Source organism: Lathamus discolor, chromosome 9 (assembly GCF_037157495.1).
Source record: "Lathamus discolor isolate bLatDis1 chromosome 9, bLatDis1.hap1, whole genome shotgun sequence".
Classification (NCBI taxonomy): Eukaryota; Metazoa; Chordata; class Aves; order Psittaciformes; family Psittacidae; genus Lathamus; species Lathamus discolor.
The window spans coordinates 17,704,626-17,726,619 of record NC_088892.1 but is presented as its reverse complement, the minus strand read 5'-3'; the positions used below and the strand labels follow the sequence as shown (position 1 = coordinate 17,726,619).

At 38.2% G+C, this 21,994-nt stretch overlaps 2 long non-coding RNA genes across 3 annotated transcripts in view; both read left to right on the top strand.

Annotated features, from left to right (window-relative positions):
* Window positions 1-2,471, top strand: part of LOC136019335 (uncharacterized) — a 265,515-nt gene extending 263,044 nt beyond the window's left edge. The window contains exon 4 of the long non-coding RNA XR_010614822.1: window positions 2,102-2,471. This is a non-coding gene — a long non-coding RNA (uncharacterized LOC136019335). The remainder of the gene's footprint in view (window positions 1-2,101) is intronic.
* An 11,539-nt stretch (window positions 2,472-14,010) lies between these two features.
* The window catches only part of LOC136019336 (uncharacterized), a 46,126-nt gene continuing 38,142 nt past the window's right edge, over window positions 14,011-21,994 (top strand). Inside the window, exons 1-2 of one of the 2 annotated variants that reach the window (XR_010614826.1) lie at window positions 14,011-14,191; window positions 18,678-18,776. This is a non-coding gene — a long non-coding RNA (uncharacterized LOC136019336). Of the gene's footprint in view, window positions 14,192-16,147; window positions 16,165-18,677; window positions 18,777-21,994 lie in introns of those variants that run through there. The other variant, XR_010614827.1, reaches the window with a different exon arrangement.

The window sequence follows — 21,994 nt, the reverse complement described above, 5'->3', positions numbered from 1 at the left end:
AAAGTTAGTTAGGTGCCTAACTTCTGAACTCTTGGGCCTGGAGTGAAACCCTAATATTACGTATATTGACACCTAAGATATTTGTGTATCGTATGGGGAGGGTCAGGTTATGTCTAAGCAAATTAAGTTCCATACTTCTGATTCCAGTCACTGGACACTTTATCCCTGTGTAAGAATTGGAGTTTGAATCAAGAATGTACGCAAAGCTTATCAGCCTTCAAAGGAACATGATGAAAACATGGATAATATTGCATCTTATATGTGACCTCCCTTGTGTAAGGTTTATTCCACTAGATTTCTGTGAAGTAGATAATGCATGTTCAAGAGCTGGCACTGGTATAGGGTTGGAAGTGTTATCCATATTAGATAGAATTTGTAATTAAATTCCCTGTCCCAGTGTGGCCCTGCTTCAAAACATGTTCACAGCTATTAAAGGGATGAAAGATTGACAACCACAGTCAAAGTTTTGAACAAATATTTCGCTGTTTCATCTTTAAAGATTTCAGATTTTAAGAGTTTCATGCTTGCATGTGAATTTATCTTTGTCACAGAGTGGGAATTCCAGGATCTCCTCTGTGCTGGGAAATGCACTGTTCCTCCATTGATTAGTTAATTATTCACTTGGGCCTTCTCCAGCTGAGTACCCTGATATGAATGAATATAAACAAAATAGCTTCTGCCAGGTGTCAGCCCCTTAGAATAATGAATAGGGAGATAAATTAAGGTGTTGTTACTGGTGTCGGGTTTTTAAAGGAAGACTGAGAGAAGTATCTCTACCAATTACATTGTTAAAATGGTATTTAAATAGGCTGGATGTGTGGAGGGCTTTGCAATTTAGAATGATTATATAAAAATAATGAAACTTGCTTTTTTTTCAGTCTTCTGTGAAATGAAATAATCGGCACTCTCCTGAACAAACCATATTATTTTCCCATGTCTTTTCATTACTGCATTTGAAGTTATTATTCATATATTATTGTGATTCATAGCTTAGTCTTAAGAAGCAGAGGTTTATTTTTAGAATGTTACCTTAAATTAGTATGACTAATAAGTGATTTTGGGGTACAGTGATTTCAGTGGTTCTGCATCTACTTGTTCGAATTTAATGTGTTTATATATGACTTACTTTGACACTTCGCAGTAGACTTCCCAGGGAGTAGGTGATGGCTGGCTGTTAAGCATGATATATTAGGATCTTTAAACTCGTGAATTATTATACCTAAAATGAAATGTGCTTTACTGCTCAGTTGAGAAACATCTTTGCATCTGACATCTGTTACGCAGCAATGGGGGTTACATTCATACCTTCACCATGCACTATATCATCTCAAAAGCCTTGGCAATGGTTTGGCATGTGGTAGAGCTACTCACTTGCTGTTGGGACATCAGATGGCACCAAAGAAGTTTGTCACATCATTTCCAGATGGAAGGAACTCTTTGGAGCTATCACCAATGTGAATGTAAATAGGGTTAGCTCTCTGTCCTGGGTTCAGAAGTAGCAGTCATTTTTCTCCTTCTTAGTAGCTGGTGCAGTGCTATGTTTTTGACTTTAAGCCTGGGAACAGCGCTGATAACACCGATATTTTTAGTTGTTGCTCAGTAATGTTTAGTCTGACCGAGGACTTTATGAGTCTCAGGCTCTGCCAGGGAGGAGGGGAAGCCAGGAGGAAGCAGAGACAGGACACCTGACCCAAACTAGCCAAAGAGGTATTCCATACCACAGCATGTCATGCCTAGGATGTAAAACTGGGAGCAGTTAACCGGAAGGGCCAGACCACTGCTCGGGTCGGGCTGGGTATCGGTTGGTGGGTGGTGAGCAGTTGTATTTTCTTCTCTTGTTATTTCCCTTATTGTTATTACTATTGGTGGTAGCAGTAGTGATTTGTGTTATACCTTAGTTACTGGACTGTTTTTATCTCAACCCGTGGGAGTTAAATTCTTTCGATTCTCCTCCCCATCCCTCCGGGAGTGGGGGTGAGGAAGAAGGGGGAGTGAGCGAGCGTTGTTTAAACCACGGCACTCTCAAAGAGTGGAGGACTGAATTAAACTGTGATTCTTCAAAATGTGTGATATGAAAGTCTGTTTCTTCTCTTTTCTACAGAGTTTTTCAGGATTTGAAATTCAGTATCTGTGGCTGAAGGAAAAACTGGATACTTTCTTCCTTATGTGCCTTTGGGACAAGCATCACGGAGCAAGGATGTGCATGTAGTTTAAGATTGTTGCTAAGAGGAGGTCTTTTCCAGACTGGACTGATAGGTCATGAAAAACATTCATATGAAGAACTCCAGTTACCAGTAAGAAATCTTTTTCTGTTGGTTTTTTTTTTTTTTTTTTTTTCCCTTTATATTATAGTACACAAATAATTTGTACTTTCTGGATCCAATTGTGTTCATAGCACCAAAAAAAAGTAGGAAAAAACAAAAAAGAGCTCAGGAAGGAAACCTGGGGGGATATCTGAATATTACCTTAATGCTTGAAATCTTGTTTGAGGGCTTTTTCACTTCTGAGTATTCATATTAAAGAGTAGTTGAAGAGAATTTGTCAGTGTCACCAAAAAGAAGTGTTGTTTTTTTTTTTTGTTGTAACAGTTCTTTATGGAGCTTGCAGTGTATTGTGAAATATTGAATAGTCACTGAAACTGATAGTTAAAAATTTCAGACTAAAAAATTCACCCAATCTATTCCTAAATTAATTTTATGCATTGTTCCTTGTAGAGCTTTTGTATTTCTCTTTGTGAACAGATAATTGCTGCTATTGCCCCTCTCCTCTTGGTAAAGTGGATATTATGAGCTTCAGTACAGTCAATATCTAGAGAGGGAGAAAAATTGCACAGTTAGGGGATTCTTCTTAAACTAATTCTTCTCCTTAAACTGTTAAAGTGTATGTATGGCTGACATTTTGCTCTAGACTTGGTATCTGTATCATTAAAAATGTTACAGACACAGAAAGCTTTTGGAACATGAGGTCATGGGCTGTCATTTCCTTTAAAGGGCAGCGGTGTGTTTGTTTTGTGAGGATAGTTTTTATCAGGAGAATTACAGCCCTTCTTACTCCTCCTTCAAGTTTATGCTTTCCCTACAGAGTGTTTGCAAGGACCTGCAGGTGATAGGAAGTACCAAAAGAAGTAGTTTCACTTTTAGTTTTGGCAGCCGTTTGCTGCATTACTTACAGAAAGGATATGTCTCGTTTCTTTTCTGAAAGCATCCTTGTTTCTTTGCTGTCCTTGATTTGGTGTTGAAGGACTCTGAATCCATGATCTGAGTTGAGGGTAATGCTGGGGTATAGTAGGAGAGACAAGATAAAGACACTTCCAAGTTGCAGCTGGGTGAGCCATATCTGAAGGACAGGTAGAGCTATTAATTTGACACTGGTTCCAGAAAATAAGCCTCTGTTAGTAATACTGGTCTTTATTTATCTGAGCACAGCAGTGTGTTAATGAAGCAGTGCAGCTTCTAGATGCACACTGGTCCACTTGGCAATTTATTGGAGCATCAGTTAAAGCAAGCAAAGGGTAGTTTATATGCTGATGGAACAAGAGTAATGCAAATATGCACTTTGTGTATGTACCTGAAAATCCTACTCAGTCATCAGCAAGGAGATTGTTCCCCATTCTTCATTTAGATGTGACCATTTCCCATTATGTAGGCAGAATAGTTTAATAAATAGGAAAACCCCTTTTGTGAGTATTCTGTGTATTCTGTATCGTATGTATCTGATGTCACTTTGGCAACTGAGTCTGGGATTTTGGGAGGATTATGAATCATAAACGCAGTCAAACCATCTATCTGGAAGGAATGGTTAGCCTGAGCAGTACTGGTGCTTGTAGTCCCATTGCTTACCCAGCAGTAAGGTAAGTAGTGTTTTCCTCTAACACTGGAATAACTTCAAGAATGCTTCTTCAAACTTTTGTGTATTGTATTCATCTCAGGATTGTGAATAAAACAAACAGTAAAAGATGCAACACTGTTCTTGCAATAAGGTCAAGTAATATAGAGTGAAATCCAGCACTCTGCAGGAGGCCAACACAAGTCATACACCCCAATTAAGCCATCAAAGTAGATTTAAGTGGAATTTATTTGGTATATAAGATTTGAACTATGAGTTTCACCTTTAGAGAGGCAGTCTACAAAGAACAAATGCTGGGCTTGAACTTGTCCCCAAATAAATCAATGTTATCCTGCTGATACCACAGGAAACAATGATTTCTAGAGTCAAGTCACTTGACTCTTGTTTGTAAATACCTATTTCTAAACCTTTGGAAAAGTATTTCAGCACAGAAAATAAGGAGAACACATTCCTGTCTTGGCCTTATGGCTTTTGTGAATTATTTATTCTGGGTTCTGGGTGGCTTGTTTCTTGCCCTTGCCATCTGTAGATTTAGTGATTTATATTTCCACTGCAGAATGTTACCCAGGATTGAATATTGAGTACAACAGCACAAGGCGTAAGGAGATGGGTAGGTACAGGAAATGATGATCTTCATGTTAACCGTGTTCAAAGGGTGAAGAAATACAGAACAAAGTTTTTCCACTATCATTTGATTATCTTTCTCTTTTTGTCTCTGTTTGGACATTTCTAGTACACAGTACAGACTACAGTATCATTACATTTTAATCTTCTTGTATATACGGAATTTGTAGGCTCTGTGTAAACAAATATTCCCAATACACTGTATTAAAAATCTCTATGATATTTCTTGAAGACCTGCTTAGGGAACATTTATGGTTTTGTATATGCTCACTTCATATATTGGCTTGATGCTGAGATTCTGAATTTGTGATAATTTGGCCTTTCTTGTTTGTTTGGGTTTTTTTTAAATATAATTATTAGTTAAGCCTAATGCTTTAGATAATTTTTTTCTCTCCTTTAGCTGAACAAAATAAATTACTACGCCACTCCCTTCTGCATTGATTAAGATGTTAAGCTTAATATAAAATTGGGAAAACACCTACATGAGCTCAGCTTCTTGGCTAAACTGGTTTAGTTAATGTTTATTCAAATGTATCTAAAAGGAAGGAACAAACAAATGAATCTAATTTGAAAGTTCTGAGTTTCCTGTAGGTGGTGTACATAGAATTTGGGCAGTGATATAAAAACCTGATCTGCATTTGCTGCTTGATGATTGTGGGAGCTTTGTCTTTTCATGCATCTGGGAATGAGCATGCTTCTCTCGTCATCCCATATTGAAACAAATACTGGAGTTATTATCTGATGGAACTTACTTGCTTGAAATAAGTACATGTGGTTCAGTATAACACCTGAACAGCTCATTATGTCCTTTCATATTGATATATTTTCAGGTTTTCTTTAGTGCTGCAATAAATTTCGCCCTTAAAATGTGTTTGTTCAAATGCACTTTCAAAACATCAGCCTTTTGTGGACAGAGCTCATCATGAAAGGAGCTGTCAAAGATGAACATGCAGTTTGTTACTGCAGGGAACCAATAAATAAGAATTCAAGCTATTCAACATTTAGCTGTGGGAAATTTGAAGACATTCACGCTTTAATGTCACAAACATTCATAGAGTGCCGAGAGAGCTGTCGAAATGTCTTTAATGACACCACTTAATGGGAGCAGATAAATGTAGAATGGGACCCAAGGCCTATACCTGAGGAGTGCTATAAACAACTCTGTCAATACAGAGAAAAATACAGATCACTGAAATCTTATTGTGAAAGGAAGGAATATGCTATTGGAATTAAAATGTTGCAGGTCTAGCCCAGTGGTCTGGGAAGCTGCCAGTAGTTTCATTAGCTGTAGGGAATTCTATCAATTCAGATTGGTTCTGATTGGTAGAGCAACCTTCTCTAGTGGAAGGTGTCTATGCCTATGGCAGAGGGTTGGAACTAGATGAGCATTAAGGTCCCTTCCAACCCAGACCATTCTATGACTATAATTATAAGCACAAGTAAGTATACTTTCATTAATGAGCCAGTGACAAAGGATGTTTGGGGTAAAAGGAATACAGCATTATGAAACTTCGTCACAGAGGTGAAACACAACAAAACTCCTGCAATGCTGATCTTTAATGAAGAATACTGTATTTGACACTGTCGTTTTTCTGCCAATCTTGTTTGTTGCAAGACAAATTCTTGCATGCAGTCTAGGTTATAGTATTTCTGGCTGTGATTTGAAATTAAAAGTTGGGTGAACTCAAGCAGTCTCCCTCTTTGCTCTGTCCTTTCATTCTGGGAAAATACCTGATCAAAACTAAAGTGCAGGCTACTCAGCTAGTTAAGGTGTAATTACTGTTAAGATTGTGATTAAGTTATTGATACAAGTGAACCTTTAGTAATATGCTTAAAAACTGTACTGATTAGAAATGGATTGCTGAATGCAGCTCCAAATACAGACCACAGGGCACTTGCACGGCAGCAGCTAGTTTCAATGGATTTTCACCAATGTGTATTGAGAGTGAGTCTGCAGAGAATTAGGTTTAAAAATCATATTTTGTTTTATCCAATTAATAAGATGATGGCTATAAATGTACCTACAAAAGGAAAAGAAATGCCTGTAAAATATATCACAGTGAAGTGTCAAAGGTATTTTCATTTATAATCTATATATTTCTTTTTCTAATTTAAATATACAACTAAGAATTTTTAATTAGATTTGCAAATAAGTTGGTAAATGCTACATAAATGAAAGTTAATTTTAAAAGTACTTTCTGTTAACTGCAAACTGGATTTATCATTAAAATTGTGAAAGGGAAACCCACAGATATCACTGAAGGCGAATAACATTGTATGTCCGCAATCATTAATTTTATATGAAGTGTCTGTCAGTAGGATCTGAATGCCTTTTTGCTTATTATCCTAACAAAGGCGTACAGGGAAAGGTGCAGAGAACAGGAAAGAAGTTATTGTGGATCATTTGGCCACAGAGTTTTCAGTCATTACATTCATGTCTAAGAATACTGAAGAAGCTGTACAGTATGTGTGTGTGTTATATCCAAATGGATATGCTTGCCAGCATTATTTTCCTGTTTTTTGTTTCATATTTTATGAGTGGTGATACCTGGTAGATAAGTAACACGTAGATTGTTCAGGTTTTCCAAGGTATCTTAACCTTAATACTGCTGGAGTCCTCTTGCCACTCTGTACTGCACACATTTTGTGCCCCATTAATGTCATTGAGAGTTATGTGTGAGTTTGGAAGGAAAATAGAGCTAAGGTAAGAACACATGAAATTAATACTTATCACCAAATAGACAAATCGGCCTGCTTCTAAGGCGGGTTTTCACAGATGCATGTATTTTAAAGGGCAGAGTTGTCACTGAATTGAAAACAGTAAACATGTAGAGCCTTTATTATGGAGTGCCCAACATCGAAGTGCTCTTAGTATTGTTAGTAAATCATAGTATTTTATGATAAGCACATGGCTCATTCATCTGCCTTTTTTATAGCGCAGCTTTTGCAATGCTGCCGAAGTTAGCTTCTGATATAGAAGGCCTGTGTGAAAATAGAAGCATTTCATTAAGGCTGCATTAAAAGGAAACTAAAGTGATGAAAATATGCCAGTAATAAATCTCCACAATTAATGACCCAAATTAATGAAAGTTTCTGAATTCAGGAATGAAATAGGAGCTTCTAGAATACTTGCCCACAGATATCTAGCTTTGAGTCTCAGAAGAGAGAGGATTAATTTATGTCCTTTTCGATGGATTAATGTTATTTGGCATAATTTGTAAAGTTCTTTCTTTTCTCTCATTCTTACATGTAGTGTCAGACCTGTATGCTGAGAGCTATGAGAGGAAGTAGTGAGTAAAGAAATAATGCATACATTATCCCTTCTCCTAGTTAAGTATCCTGTGCATCTGCAGATTCAGTTAGTTTTGGAAACAGGAGAAAGTGCTTGGTTAGCAACATATATTTTCAGATGTTTTTTGCATGGAGGTTTAATATGCATAGCCTGTCTTCAGTACACCTGTATGCAGTACACTGAAAATGGATCTTTTAGGAAACTGCATTTATTTTGCATTATCCCTCAATAAGCTTTACCAGTGGAAACATTTTAGGGTTTTTTAAAGCAGAAATACAAATACAGGACTGTTATATTTAAAGGAATTCACATCTGACTTATGTTGCTAGAAAATTATAGTCTTGCAGATAATCTAATCATATATTTTTCAAAAATAACGCTTATGAATAAGAAGTTTAAATATACTTTCTTTAAATCTTGGACAGAAATTTTAAAAACCTGTATGTATTTCACATTATCCCATATAGTTGGCAAAAATGTGATGTTTGGTCCTCCAAGTTTGTCTGTCTCTTCCTACCTAATTTACCTTAAGATGATACGGTCAGATATTTGTGTTTATTAGAAGTGCTAACACAGGTGGCAATGCTTGACGCCGGAAGCATGTGCTGAGATTGGTAGTACTCCAACTCTTACCAAGGCATTCAGGGCTGTTACAACATGAATCATCCATAATTAGAGAGTCAAAAGCTGAGATTTCTGCAGCAGAGATGATAACATTGAACTCAGACTTTAAAAAGATTGTGGGGAAAGAAAAATCTTCCAGAGCTTCCTATTTCCTTGTTATCAGCAATGCCAAAGAGTTACAAGAACCAGGAATTTCAGAGGAAGAGCTGCAAATCAAAGTTCGGGAGTGTATGAAGTTGTGGGTAACCATTGCTAGAAAAATTTGAGAGGCCCTTAGTGGCAGTACTGGAATAGTATCAGGACTTTGATGAGGATGCTAACATAGCAGCTGTTTTTCTTTTGTTGTGAATAGAATGGTATTAGAGGACACTGCCTCTGCTTTCTATGTTTCAGATGAGACAGAGCAGCACTTGGGCTTATTCCATGTTACCCCTACTGTTTTTGTAAAATCAGTATGTAAAGCTTGGTGGTCTTGCCAAATTGCAAACATGATTGTTCTTTCCTTTCAATTTCAGTCTGTGAGTTAGGTATTCTCATTATCCGGTTCTGCCTAGTGCTGCTGAATATGCTGCTCTCGTGACTGGATGTCAGTAAGCTGTCTCTGAACTAATTGTTAGAGAAAAAAATCAGTACTGTGTGAGTAAAGCTGTGCATTAGGGCTGAGCCTGCTGAAGGGGGAAATCCATCTCCTCCCACCCTTTCCTTTATGCTGTCTGTGTGGCTTGTTGAACCACTTTTTAACCAATTCTGTTTGCTATACCCAGCAGAAATGCATTAATTTTTTATTTGCTGTTTTTTTTCTACTGATGTAGAACAAAACACTAGACCATATCATCCAAATGCTTGTCAGGGTACATCTGAGTAAAAACTGCCAAGATACTGGCTCTGCTAGAGTTAGTAACTTCTGTCTGTACCAGTTTAGTTGTCCTGTAGGAATCTTCTTTTTCTTATTTCTTCCCCCCCCCCCCCTTTTTTTTTTACCCTTTATTTATTAATGAGGCCTTTCCTGCTTGATTTCCATTTCCTTTGTGCCAAAGGAACCTACCAAGTGTTGCTGTCTTCCTTTTTAAGGACGCTTGAGCCAATATTATGTCTGGTTTTTTCTTACTGTTTCTTTTACACTATACGTACATATATATACTTCTTTCCTCTGGGCCCACTTGTAGCTCCTGGGCACATAACTAGCTTCACAGTACTTCTGTCACTTCCAGCGTGGGAGCTTCAGGCATAGCCCAGCTCCTGGAAGGGATTAATCTGGCACATTTCCCTGACAGACAACGTGACTGTCATAGCAGAACAGGGACATGAGTTCCCCACCCTCGGCTTCTGAAGCCCTTTAGCCTTTCTCAAAGGAGAGTAGTAGTAGTACAGCAAAAACCCATTAATGTGGTACTTTTCTCAGGCTGATATATGCTGTTCCTCAGGAGGGATAATTACAGCAAGCCCAGCTAGAGCATCATGCCATGGAATATACCCACAGAGATTTATACACTAGGCTCTGTAGCTGGAGAAGGGCATGCTTCCCTGCCAGGGGAGTTCAACTATGTCATGAGGCAAAGCTAAATGTAGCTGCCTTGGGGCAAGTTACTACCATGTTCTCTTTTGTTGTTGTATTTCTAGATACCAAGTCATTTTATCTTTGTCTGTACTTAGAAATACCTGATTTGTCCCCAGAAGTGTGTGTGTGTGTATGTAATCTGTAAAACATATACAGTAAAATATGATGGATATGTGCTTAAGATTACACTGTAAAGATAAAAGTGAGATGTATTAAATATTTGAAGTACAAATATTTAGTAATATTTTTTATAATTAATAAATCTAAAATAGCTATTTCTCACCTTTGCCATTTCTTAGAATGAACTGATCCTGTGCCTTTTTTTTTTTTTTTTCATTTAGTGTAATCTCTGCTGTGAAAATGTATTTTAAGACATTTTCATTATTTCAGATACACAAAGAAAGACTAATCAGCTAATGTTAGAAGACTAGCAACATTCAAATGCAACAACAGATGGCATTAGAAATACTGCTTGAATAGGGAGTTTAAGATGAGGCTCAGAACTCCACATGTATTTCTGCCTAGGTGCCTAGGTTGCAGCACATGCCTCTTGATGTACAACTGCTTTTGTCTGCAGATCCCAGCTATATTTAGGCACTTACAAATTAAAAATGAAGTGAAAACCAAAATGAATAATGATTTAAATATCCAAATGTGGTCATGCTTACCAGTTATTACAGTATGAAATGTTTACACTGAACTGTATTAACTGTGTTGCTCTCAGGGGAACTGGCAATAGACAGTTTATTATTAATATCAATTTATGTGTATCCCAAGCTTTGCAAAAACCTGACCATTTGGATTATAATTCTCTGTTCTAAATATCAAGGTCAAGAAATATTTCCCTTTATTCTATGAATATAATCTAAAACGTTCTCTGTGTGTACAAGGGAAGAAAATAAAGTATTCTTTGCTGCAGTTAAAATAGAAAGAACCCACGGGGTACTGACCTTAGAGAAGGCTTTGCACTGCTAGTTAATGCAACAGCAAGTAGGTATTTGGCGATGACAACCATTTGTCTCTGTTTCCTCAAACTCTTGACATTTTTAACTTTTGAAAATGTTCATTCATTAGATGTTCTTTGCATACTATCTACCTGGACTTGTGCAGAGCGTTCGACACTGTCCCGCACAACATCCTTGTCTCTAAATTGGAGAGACATCAATTTGATGGATGGACCACTCGGTGGATAAAGAACTGGCTGGATGGCCGCACACAAAGAGTTGTGATCAATGGCTCAATGTCTGGCTGGAGACCAGTAATGGGTGTCCCTCAGGGATCGGTGTTGGGACCAGTCTTGTTTAACATCTTCATCACTGACATGGACAGTGGGATTGAGTGTGCCCTCAGCAAGTTTGCCAGTGATGCCAAGCTGTGTGGTCCGGTTGATATGCTGGAGGGAAGGGATGCCATCCAGAGGGACCTTGACACGCTTGTGAGGTGGGCTGATGCCAACCTCATGAAGTTTAACCATGACAAGTGCAAGGTCCTACACCTGGGTTGGAGCAATCCCAGGCACAGCTACAGACTGGGCAAAGAAGAGATTCAGAGCAGCCCTGCAGAGAAGGACTTGGGGGTGCTGGTCGATGAGAAAATGAACATGAGCCGGCTGCAGTGTGCGCTCGCAGCCCAGAAAGCCAACCGTATCCTGGGCTGCATCAAAAGGAGTGTGACCAGCAGGTCGGAGGAGGTGATCCTGCCCCTCTGCTCTTGTGAGACCTCACCTGGAGTATTGTGTGCAGTTCTGGTGTCCTCAACATAAAAAGGACGTGAAACTGCTGGAACAAGTCCGGAGGAGGCCACGAGGATGATCAGGGGACTAGAGCACCTCCCGTATGAAGACAGGCTGAGGAAGTTGGGACTGTTGAGCCTGGAGAAGAAAAGGCTGCGTGGAGACCTCATAGCAGCCTTCCAGTATCTGAAGGGGGCCTATAGGGATGCTGGGGAGGGACTTTTCATCAGGGACTGTAGTGACAGGACAAGGGGTAACGGGTTAAAACTTAAACAGGGGAAGTTTAGATTGGATCTAAGGAGGAAATTCTTTCCTGTTAGGGTGGTGAGGCACTGGAGTGGGTTGCCCAGAGAGGTTGAGTGCTCCATCCCTGGCAGTGTTCAAGGCCAGGTTGGACGAAGCCTTGGGTGAGATGGTTTAGTGTGAGGTGTCCCTGCCCATGGCAGGGGGGTTGGAACTAGGTGATCTTGAGGTCCTTCCCAACCCTAACTATTCTGTGATTCTATGGTTCGGCTTCATAGTTTGAGGCCACTAAATCTTGAGTTATGTCCTCTAGCCTCAGCCTGTTCCAAACCCTCAAATCACACTTGCATTTCTGCATATGTACGATATCTGGGCTGTTGTACCATTCTGAAAGACTGATCAGAGAAGCCACCCGTGCTCTAGAGCTGCAATAGCTCTTTAGACACCTTGTAATTCTGTCCTGGTTTCAGCTGGCGTAAAGCTAATGCTCTTCTTAACAGCTGTACAGTGCTGTGTTTTGGCTTTAGTCTGAGAACAATGCTGATAACGCATGGATGGTTTAGTTGTTACTCAGTAGTGCTTAGCCTGATCAAGGACTTTTCAGTCTCTCGTGCTCTGCCAGTGAGGAGGGACACAGCTGGGATGGAGCAGACAGGACACCTTGCCCACAGTAGCCAAAGGGCTATTCCTCACCACAGAGTGTCATGCTCAGTATATAAACTGCGCGGAGTTGGCTGGGAGGTGCTCATCACTGCTTGGGGACAGGCTGGACATCAGCAGTGAGTAGTGAGCAATTGTATTGTGCATCAGTGCTGTTTATTGGGTTTAATTCTTCTCTCTTTCTTTGTAATTTTCCTTTATTATTATTATTGTAATACTTTATTTCAGTTATTAAACTGTTCTTAATTTTAACCCACAGGTTCTGCCTTTTTCCAGTTCTCCTCCCCATCTACCAGGGAAGGGGGGACAGTGAGCAAGTGGCTGCCTGGTGCTTAGTTCCCATCAGGGGTTAAACCATTATAAATTCATACTTCATTGCATGGGAATTAAAATGAGATAATCTCGTCTTTGGGCAGTAACTGCTTGAATTGAAATAAAGTTTAAAGGAATAATAAGTGTCTCACAAATTGTGTCATGGATCAGGATGAGTTGAGTTAAAATGGACCGGTATTGGAGGATTGGATTTAGAAGCTGGGAAGAATATTGAAGCTTAAGACTAAAAGTACATTTTTTCCTAGATTCCATAAAAAGATAACACTGGAATTTTGTTTGATGAAAAATATTAGCGTAAGTCAGTATTCTTATTCCAATTTGGACTGAAACAAAAATTTGGATTTGAGAATTTTGAAGTTTTTCCCTCCTCCTGTAGAGCCCTCAATTACATACTTCCTTACTGTTTCCTAGTCATATCAAGTAAGACTTGCACCGTATGGAAACACAGAGTAGTCTTCATGGAAAAAGTGTTATTAATTAGTGAGTTAACTACAAGGTTAATGTCTGGTCCCAAGACAAATATTAACAGCGTGTTTGGTAAAGAAGGAGCAGAACAGCTGAAAAGATGTGTTGTGCAAGGCCCTCATTGAGACAGCTTGAACTTTTTAATATTATATTACAGTGTCAGTCAGTGTCATATTCTGGTGAACTTTAACATGGAGTTAGAGATATGGTATCTTACAATGGAGTATTAATGTTTATACCTGATATAGGCAGGTAACTGATCTTTATTACTGCGGTATGAGCTGCTTCAGTACTCGGTATTCAGTGTCTTAGAAAGTCAACTGATTTTTAATACAGGGGTACCTGGTGAAGTTTTAGGCTCACCTGTAAGGACAGGTTGGTGTGAGGATATTTCAGTGAAGCTACAAGATTTTGGAGTGCCTGAGAATGTAGTTTAAATTGCTACAGATACAATATGCAATCAAAATTGCTAATGCTAAAATAACTATAAGATGCTTTGAGCATTAAATCCCTTATTACGATTTTTGTCAGTAATTAAGTTATGCACTTTCGATCTTAAAGCATTAACTAAGATCAACTCAACTGTTAAATGAGTCTCTTGCTGAAAGTATGCGTTTTCTTTTACAGTGGTGCTGAAACAGTGAATGCCATTTATCTGGTTCTCTTCTTGCACTGATATCATCACTCCAGTCTCTGAACGTTTTCCAGGCATATTTTATATATTCCTGTGCATCAGAAGCTTTGTGACAGTGGAATGATTAAGTGATGAAGGCTAACATTTTAGACAGATTTAGCATTTGAATTGGTTACAAAGGTATGTCCGTTTTTTAATGAATAAAAGTTGTTAAAATAACAATGTTTAAAATGGTTCAAAACCATTGAAGTTCTGTAACAATTCTTGTGAGCAGTATCTGGAGCTTGTTAAATGTTTCAAAACTTCATTTTCTGAATGTCATCATTTTTCTACTATTTTTTTAGAAGTTTTAGTATATTGATTTATATATGCTTTAAAAAGATAGTTCACAATTTTGTAAAGCTGTTTCCTGGGTTCTGATGTATATACACAGCATATGAAATGCCCATGTAATATGCTATAGCATAACAGTATACACATTGTAGTATTTAATTCTATATTAACTTTTATTTCAGAAGTCATTACAATGCTTCACCAGATCACTTTGAATTAAATCTCTTCTGTTAATGCTTTTATTTTGGTAAGGTTTATTTCCACCCAGTTACTGATAATATACCAGAAATAGCAGCTTTATTTCAGGAAGAACTTCAATGCAAATTTCATTTTTACTCATATAAAAACATAATTTCTCATCTACATCCGTAAGTATGCTAATCTGCTACGTTGCGTTAACCTGGCTGTATGAGGCCTGCAGTCAGTATGATTCCTGAGGAAAGTAGTTCTAGAAATCACCTCCAAGTATGCTTTTGTACATTATTTACTATATATTCATCCTCTAAGCATTTACTATTTATGTTTGTTACCATCTTTAATACATTAATATGTCTAATTGTAAGTGCATATAATCCATATACATAATACATATACACTAAATTTACATTGGAACTTCATGTTGTATGTATGGTATATATTTTACTAATTTGATTCACGTATTAGATGGCTTATTCACCAAACGAAATTTTAACAGGGAAATGGTAGAATTTAACAAATAATGTTAGTTTGTCTTTTTCCACTAAATAACTCCAGCTTTTCTCAGTGATAAATTTCTGTAGATCTACATACAGGTAACAAACTTCATTTGTTGGAGTTAGGCCAGCTTCCATAATTGCCTGCTACTTCTATAAGCCTAGCAGAACCTGAGCAAGTTCAACAAAGGGCAGCTGCAGTACAGAATGGCTTGAGAGATGTTTGAAAGATACTCCCTTCCTGCTGCTCTGAATGGATAGCTGTAATGAAATAGCTTGACCTTTAATTCAGAGTGTTCCTATTTGTGTTGGTATGAAATAACTTCATACTTAATTTCAGCTTGCTGCTTTTTTTTTAAGACACAAAATTTAAAAATACCATTTTCTGTGGCCATTTTGTATGATTGAAGAAAGCTGAAAATACTAAACCTACTTTTCCTCAGGTTTCAAGGCAAATAATAGGTTAATGTTTCCCATAATCCATAAATTCTACATTCTGTACAAATCTACTCAGAATGCAAAATGGAGCCAAAGATGGTTTTCAGTGATCATTAAGCCTGTCAACTGATATCTGAGTGTCAGAGTTGGAGCTCAGTACAATTTTAAGAACGTTTGACAAATGATATCTGAATTTGAAAAATTTGTTCTTGACCTCATTTCCTAGAGTTTCAGATGGAGAAATTCTGTAACTGACTATTAGTTGTCTTAACCACTGGACTGTCACTCTTACCTCCGTGTGTTTGCTAAGGGTGGAAGGATAGGGTTCTTCAGTCATACTTGGTGGAGCTTAATTGTCTTCTTAAGCTGGTGCAGCTATTTGCACTGGAGTTTTTTTCACCAGTGTAAAGTTAGGCCCTAAACAGTGGAACATCATATTGGCACCTATTATGTCCTATTAAGGTCTTTGCTAGAGCCTTTATTGTACTTGCCTAGTATCAGTGATTTTCACCATATCTTCTGATTTCTGGAGAGAGGACATGGACAGAAAAATACTACTTCAGCTAACTTTTTTTTTTTCTTCTAACACCTTTTTTTTTTTTTTTTTTTTCACTTTTTCACAGAATACAGTAAACGTGGAAAGGCTGGGAAAGAACAGATCCAAGGGAAACCTGGAAAGAGCTGTGCAGGGTGAAGACAATAACTTGTTTTCCTCCTTTTATCTACATTTTAAATTGAGGTCTCAATATCTCAGCAAGGTGTACCTTGTTAATAACTTGCAGATCCAGCTAGTAATGGTAGCATCAGAGAAAATAGGCCTGTTTAGAATGTTCTTTACAAAGAAAGAATCATGAAATCCTCTCCCTTATCTGTTCTTCTGCTACAGGAATTCTGCTTTATTGTCATCACTCACTGTGGAATTAATTCAGATGACCACAGCTATGGTATACACAGACATAGTTTGATGGGTGATGGGTATTTTTCAAAAGAGCTTCTATCTTCGCTGAATTTTGCCATCTTACTCTCTGAGGCGTATTATCTCTTATGAGAGCATAATATGTCTGCCTGAGTGCAGGTACTGTACAAGAGCTTTATTTTAATTGTCGTCTCGTTCTCAGTTGGCTAAACACAGCACTGCATAATAAAATCACTGTTGCACAAGTGCAGTTGTACTGACCAGAGATGTCATTCTTGAAAGCTTTGTTCTCTTCAATAGGGAGTTTCTGCTCCAGAGTAAAAATCCCGGGGCAGCAAAAAAACAAGAGCTTTTTTACTTTTAATCACCTTGAAAACAGGCTTCTCAAAGCATCAGTTTTCCCCACAGCCTGCTCACTAAGCAGCTGACAAGTACAGCACGAGCTAAAAAAGGTTCTCTGACGGAAACAATAACTAGCCAGACCAGAGAAAAGCCCTAATGCAAACACAGACACTATGTCGCAGTAGCATTTCCTTGAATCTACACCAAAGCCTCTTTCAGCCACAACAGTAATATATAGATTCTTGACAAGGAAGTGATTTTTGATGGAGGTGGCAGTATCATATAGCTTTCCTGCTCTTTTGTCAGCATAGTAATGGAGCTGTCTTCTATCAAGAAAAAGGGAAAAATGCCAAGGGAAATAAAATCAACCAGGGAAACTTCTTATACTTGGACTGATGAGCTGTACGCCCTTGTTTGGAAAATTTAAAGCACTACAAGCTCAAAAGACATTTTGCCAATGCAGTTTTAAATGATAATTCAAAGGCTTTTGTGAGATTGCTAACAATCTACTTTAATAAATCCAGTTCTGTTGTGAGTTTAACAAGTGCTTTTACTGTGTGTTAGGTAGCAATACTGTAGGGATATCTTCTTAGATTTTGATGGCTGTGGTTCTGTGGTTTTGCTTTGCTTTTGGAGGTTTTCAACAGAGGTTTGACAGAGAGGGCAGGGATACTCAAGAAGATAATCCTGGGGGATCCTCTGGTTACAGGCACTTTAGGAAAAGAGACTTGGGAAAAGTTCAGGTGTAGATTCATATTTAATCTTTCAAACTTGTCCATCTTTTTAAATGAATTTTAAATTTAATTTAATCTTCACAACTATACTACAGATAGGAATTTTCTGCAGACATTTTCTCTGTTCACTGATATTCTGGGGATGGAATAATTTTAGTTAAAATACACAGAACTAGGTTGAACTTGCTCTATCCCTGTTCCCAGCCATCTGGATTAATTTCTGTCATCTGATAATGAGTCTCCATCATCATTTGTTCCTCTAGTAGATTTTTGGACCTGTTCTCAACTCTGCAATCTCTAATATTGCCTTAAGAGTTTACAAAGAGAGCCTGGAAGGTAGCTGCAAAGGCATTCTCATTACTTTAATGAGTTTCTGACCACTGATCCAGGCTATCAGCCCTATATTTAATTAAAGTAGCACAAGCTGTGTATCCACCAAATGTCTAGGCAAAGGTCAACAATCTGTTCTGGGCACCAGCACTCTTGTAATTGTTGTTAGGACTAGAGTGAGGCTCTAAAAAAGATAGAAACCCAGCTCAACTCAGGGCTTTTTAGGGGTGCTGTTGTCATGTTCCTTTTCCTTTGTTAACCTGAACTGCCTCAGACGCCTGCCTGCCTCCTCCCATCACTTGTTTTGGGATATCCTTGGCTGTTCAGCACTCTGAATCCCAGTTCACATGGAGAAGAGAAGCTGTGTGGTGACCTCTTAGTAGCCTTCCAAGTATCTGAAGGGGACCTGCAAGGATTCTGGAGAGGAACTCCTCATCAGGGTCTGTAGTGATAGGACAAGGGGTGATGGATTCAAACTGAAACAGGGGAAGTTCAGATTAGATATAAGGAGGAAGTTCTTTACTGTGAGGGTAGTGAGGCACTGAAACAGATTGCCAAAAGAAGTGGTAAATGCACCATCCCTGGCAGCGTTCAAGGCCAGGTTGGACAAAGCCTTGGGTGACATAGTTTAGGGGGAGGTGTCCCTGCCCATGGCAGGGGTTTGGAACTAGATGATCTTAAGGTCTTTTCCCACCCTAACTATTCTATGGTTCTATGTTTCTATGATAAGGGTGAGGTAAAAAGAGACCATCTCTGACTTAGATTGTTTTAAGGTTCTGTAGAGCAGCACCTTTCTGCCCTCCACTCTACCATATAGATGTGTAGTTTAGAGGTTTTGAAAAATCTTGATGTGTATGTTTTGATCCCTTCTATTTCTCCAGCTTTTACCCCTATTATGTCCTGAGGCAAATTCAGCAGAGGGGAAACAGATGCCCTTGCCTGGTCTGCTGCCACGTAAAAGGAGTACTTTTGATGCTAAGGTAAGTAGGGTTTCTTCAATATTCAGATTATTTTCTCCCTTGTAAACAAGCAAGAACCACTTTGACGGTAGAAGGATGGGGAAGCAGTGTTTAGCTAGACCATAGAAACTATCTAGGGAACTGAATTCCTTTATAAAGCATGATTTTTTTTATATTTAAAATTAATTGGGTGAGCATGGAATGATTAGGACCATTTCACAAAAGGCTATATAGTTCTGATATCTGAGGTTGTAGAAGACAGGTAATTAACAACTGCCAGCACAAAGGCAGATGTGGATTTTATTACAAGCATTATTTTCTGGTGACTTGAATGCCTTTGACCTAGAAATGTTAATCTTACTGAACTCCAGAGCAAATATCAAATGTCAGGAAAATCCAAACAGAAGTGTGGACTTTGAGTACTTAAATTAGTCTACGTTTAAACAGAAAGGGGTTTACAACTTACTAGCAGAGCTGTCCCTCAACTCTAATATGAACAGAAATGTTCAAGATTCTGTGGTTGGCTGATAGAGAAATAAGAGCAGAGAAGGACAATAACCTTCCATATTAATGTGTGAACTGCTATTTAGAGTCTAGCTGCCTAGGGCAAAATAGTTATCTTTTTTGAATTGATACACCTTTCCATAGCCAGGAGACGACACCTAGACACCTGAAGTCTGTGCCACCTATTACCCATTGATCCCTTTCTCTTGTCATGAGAGATACAATGCTGCTTTTCCTGAGCCATGTCTACAGCTGCAATAGGTTTTACATATAGCTGAGCCTGTGGCTCTGCCTCTGTATCTGACTGACTAGCAACAGATTGTCCTATACCATAAGCAACTATACTATAAACTAGTCAGCCTTGGCAACAGCTTGAGGAAAGAATAGCAGAAAGATTTAATATTTAATCGGAGACAACCAACCCTGCTTTGAGACAGTTTTTCTTTTTAATTCTTTTCAATCAAGTTGTCTGAAGTGAGCACCAGCACGAGTCACACTGTGGTTTTCTCTGGGAGCTGAATTTCAGTAGCTTTGTTTACTTTTATCGTGTCTGGTGGGATTCAGCTGCCTAGTGTGTTTTGTTTTCCTTAAAAAAAATACCTGGTATTTGTAGTATTTAGTTTAATATAAGTGGAACAAATATAAAAATACTGATCAATAAAAGCATTTGGTTTTGAATTACATCTTAAAAAGTGATACGAATTCCCTCTGACGTTTTTTGTGGGTGCAAATAGAAAATATCTTCCGTAAAGACAGAAATCTGCTTCACAAAAGTACAAAGAACTGAACTTTTACCTGCTTATGGCAATTGTATTAACTGCTTGGGCATGCACTAGAAAAAGGCAATGCAGCTAGGTGTTTCCCTAATGCTGAAATACTATTAAACAAATCTGTTTCTGATGTGGTTGGGATTTCTGCATGCTCTTCACTCTAGAGCTTTTCTTGTTTCTTTGCTGCTTCTTGTCCCCTGCTGGTTTTGGTATTGTTCTCTGAAACAAAACTTTACCAGCCACATTTATTTGACTTTTTTATATACACATATATATATATACATACATATATGGAGTGCATGTGCCTGTGTATACACATGTGAAATCAAAGTATATACATAAATAATTCCATGTGTAAGCTTCTTTTCATTCAGCAAAGGGTGCTATGAAAAATGAATGGAAAATCATTGATGCTTGGTTTGAAAATAAACAAGATTTTCCTGTACTAATGTAACAAGGAACCATAAACCAACTATGGTAACCTTGAATGCATTAGTACAGAAAGTGCTATGTGGTAATCTTTTAAAGGTTCACATTAAAAAAAGAAATCTTTTACAACAGTGTGGGAATGCTTTTCCCTGTAGTATCGTTTTTTAAGAGGAGTGAAGACTTCTTTGTGCTCTGGAAACTGCACAGATACAATTTTGTGACTAGCGGCATTCCCACTAGGAAAAAGCAAGAGGTATTTTTTGCTGTTGTTTTGTATTGATTTGGCAGCTATGTAAACTCTTTCAGTAAACCTATTAGCAATGCCAGAGTGATCTTTTACTTTGAGTTACTTGCAAAAATTCACAGTTAGTTTTGCAGCTCCACTGTGTGACCCCAGCCTACAAATCTTTCTTGTAGTATCATGGGCTCTGTCCATCTTAGGTCATAAAAATATCATATCTAGGGCAACATGGCTAGAGTAAACAGGTATGTCTGTTGGCTGCAACTCTCCAGATATTGTAACTTTTGGACAGGAAAATGCATTCAAAGAGGACTGTTTAGCATTTCTGTAGCCTTTCTTCTTTCCATAAGGAGTTTATTATGCTCTACTATGAGAACATTATATCTTTAATTATACTAGTCAGTTCGCTAATAGCACATTATGCATCTTTGTTCTGAAGAAAACAGTGCAGTATCTATCTGTTTCAAAAGCAGCTGTTGGAGATGGGTGGTTGTAAACCCTGTTTCGCTCTGTGCATTTGCATTCACCCTCAGTGCAAGATTCCCAATGCTCGTCTTCTGTCCTGGCACTGGAATTCCTATATAGTGCCCTGAGAGCTCCCCTGGTCTTAACAGAGTCCACAACTATTCTCTTGCATGCACATGGAAAAGTTCTCTGCAAATAACCTCATGATTTGGGAAATTCTGTTATTGTATACCTAGAAGAAGAATTTATGAATAATTATTATCAGATATGTCAGAGTTTTCTCCTGGTTTGTTCTTAAGTTTCTGTGTGATAGAAATATGCAACTTTCTTCTAGAAACACAAGTACTGGATTACATGTATTGTTCTTAAAAGAAGTGCCCAAAGCTCGTAACTATGTATGATACTTTTTCATGTAAGTCTGTGGATAAGGAAGTGGTGCTAAGAGTGCGGGGTGGAATGAGCAAGAAGGGAACCATGCCACTCAGTGAAATGAAATAAAAAATTAAGTGGGATGAGTTGAGTAGATAGCAGTTTCTGTTCTTTCTGTTCTGAGGTTTCTTTTTTGTTATACCCATGCAAGTTAACAGTCACAGCAGTTAAGGCCTCTGTCCTTCTGGCCCAGGATAGAGAGGCTTCACAGGCACAGGGGAACAGGACATGCCCTCTGTCAGGTCAACATACCTCAGTGGTATGTGGAGACCTGACCTCTACATCATGGTAATACTCAAGCTCGTATTTCTGTAGGCTGTAAGATGTCTGTAAATGGAGATGGGTAATTCCACTTTCTTTTGAAACATCTATGAAATATATTGTTGGAAAATTTGGAACTA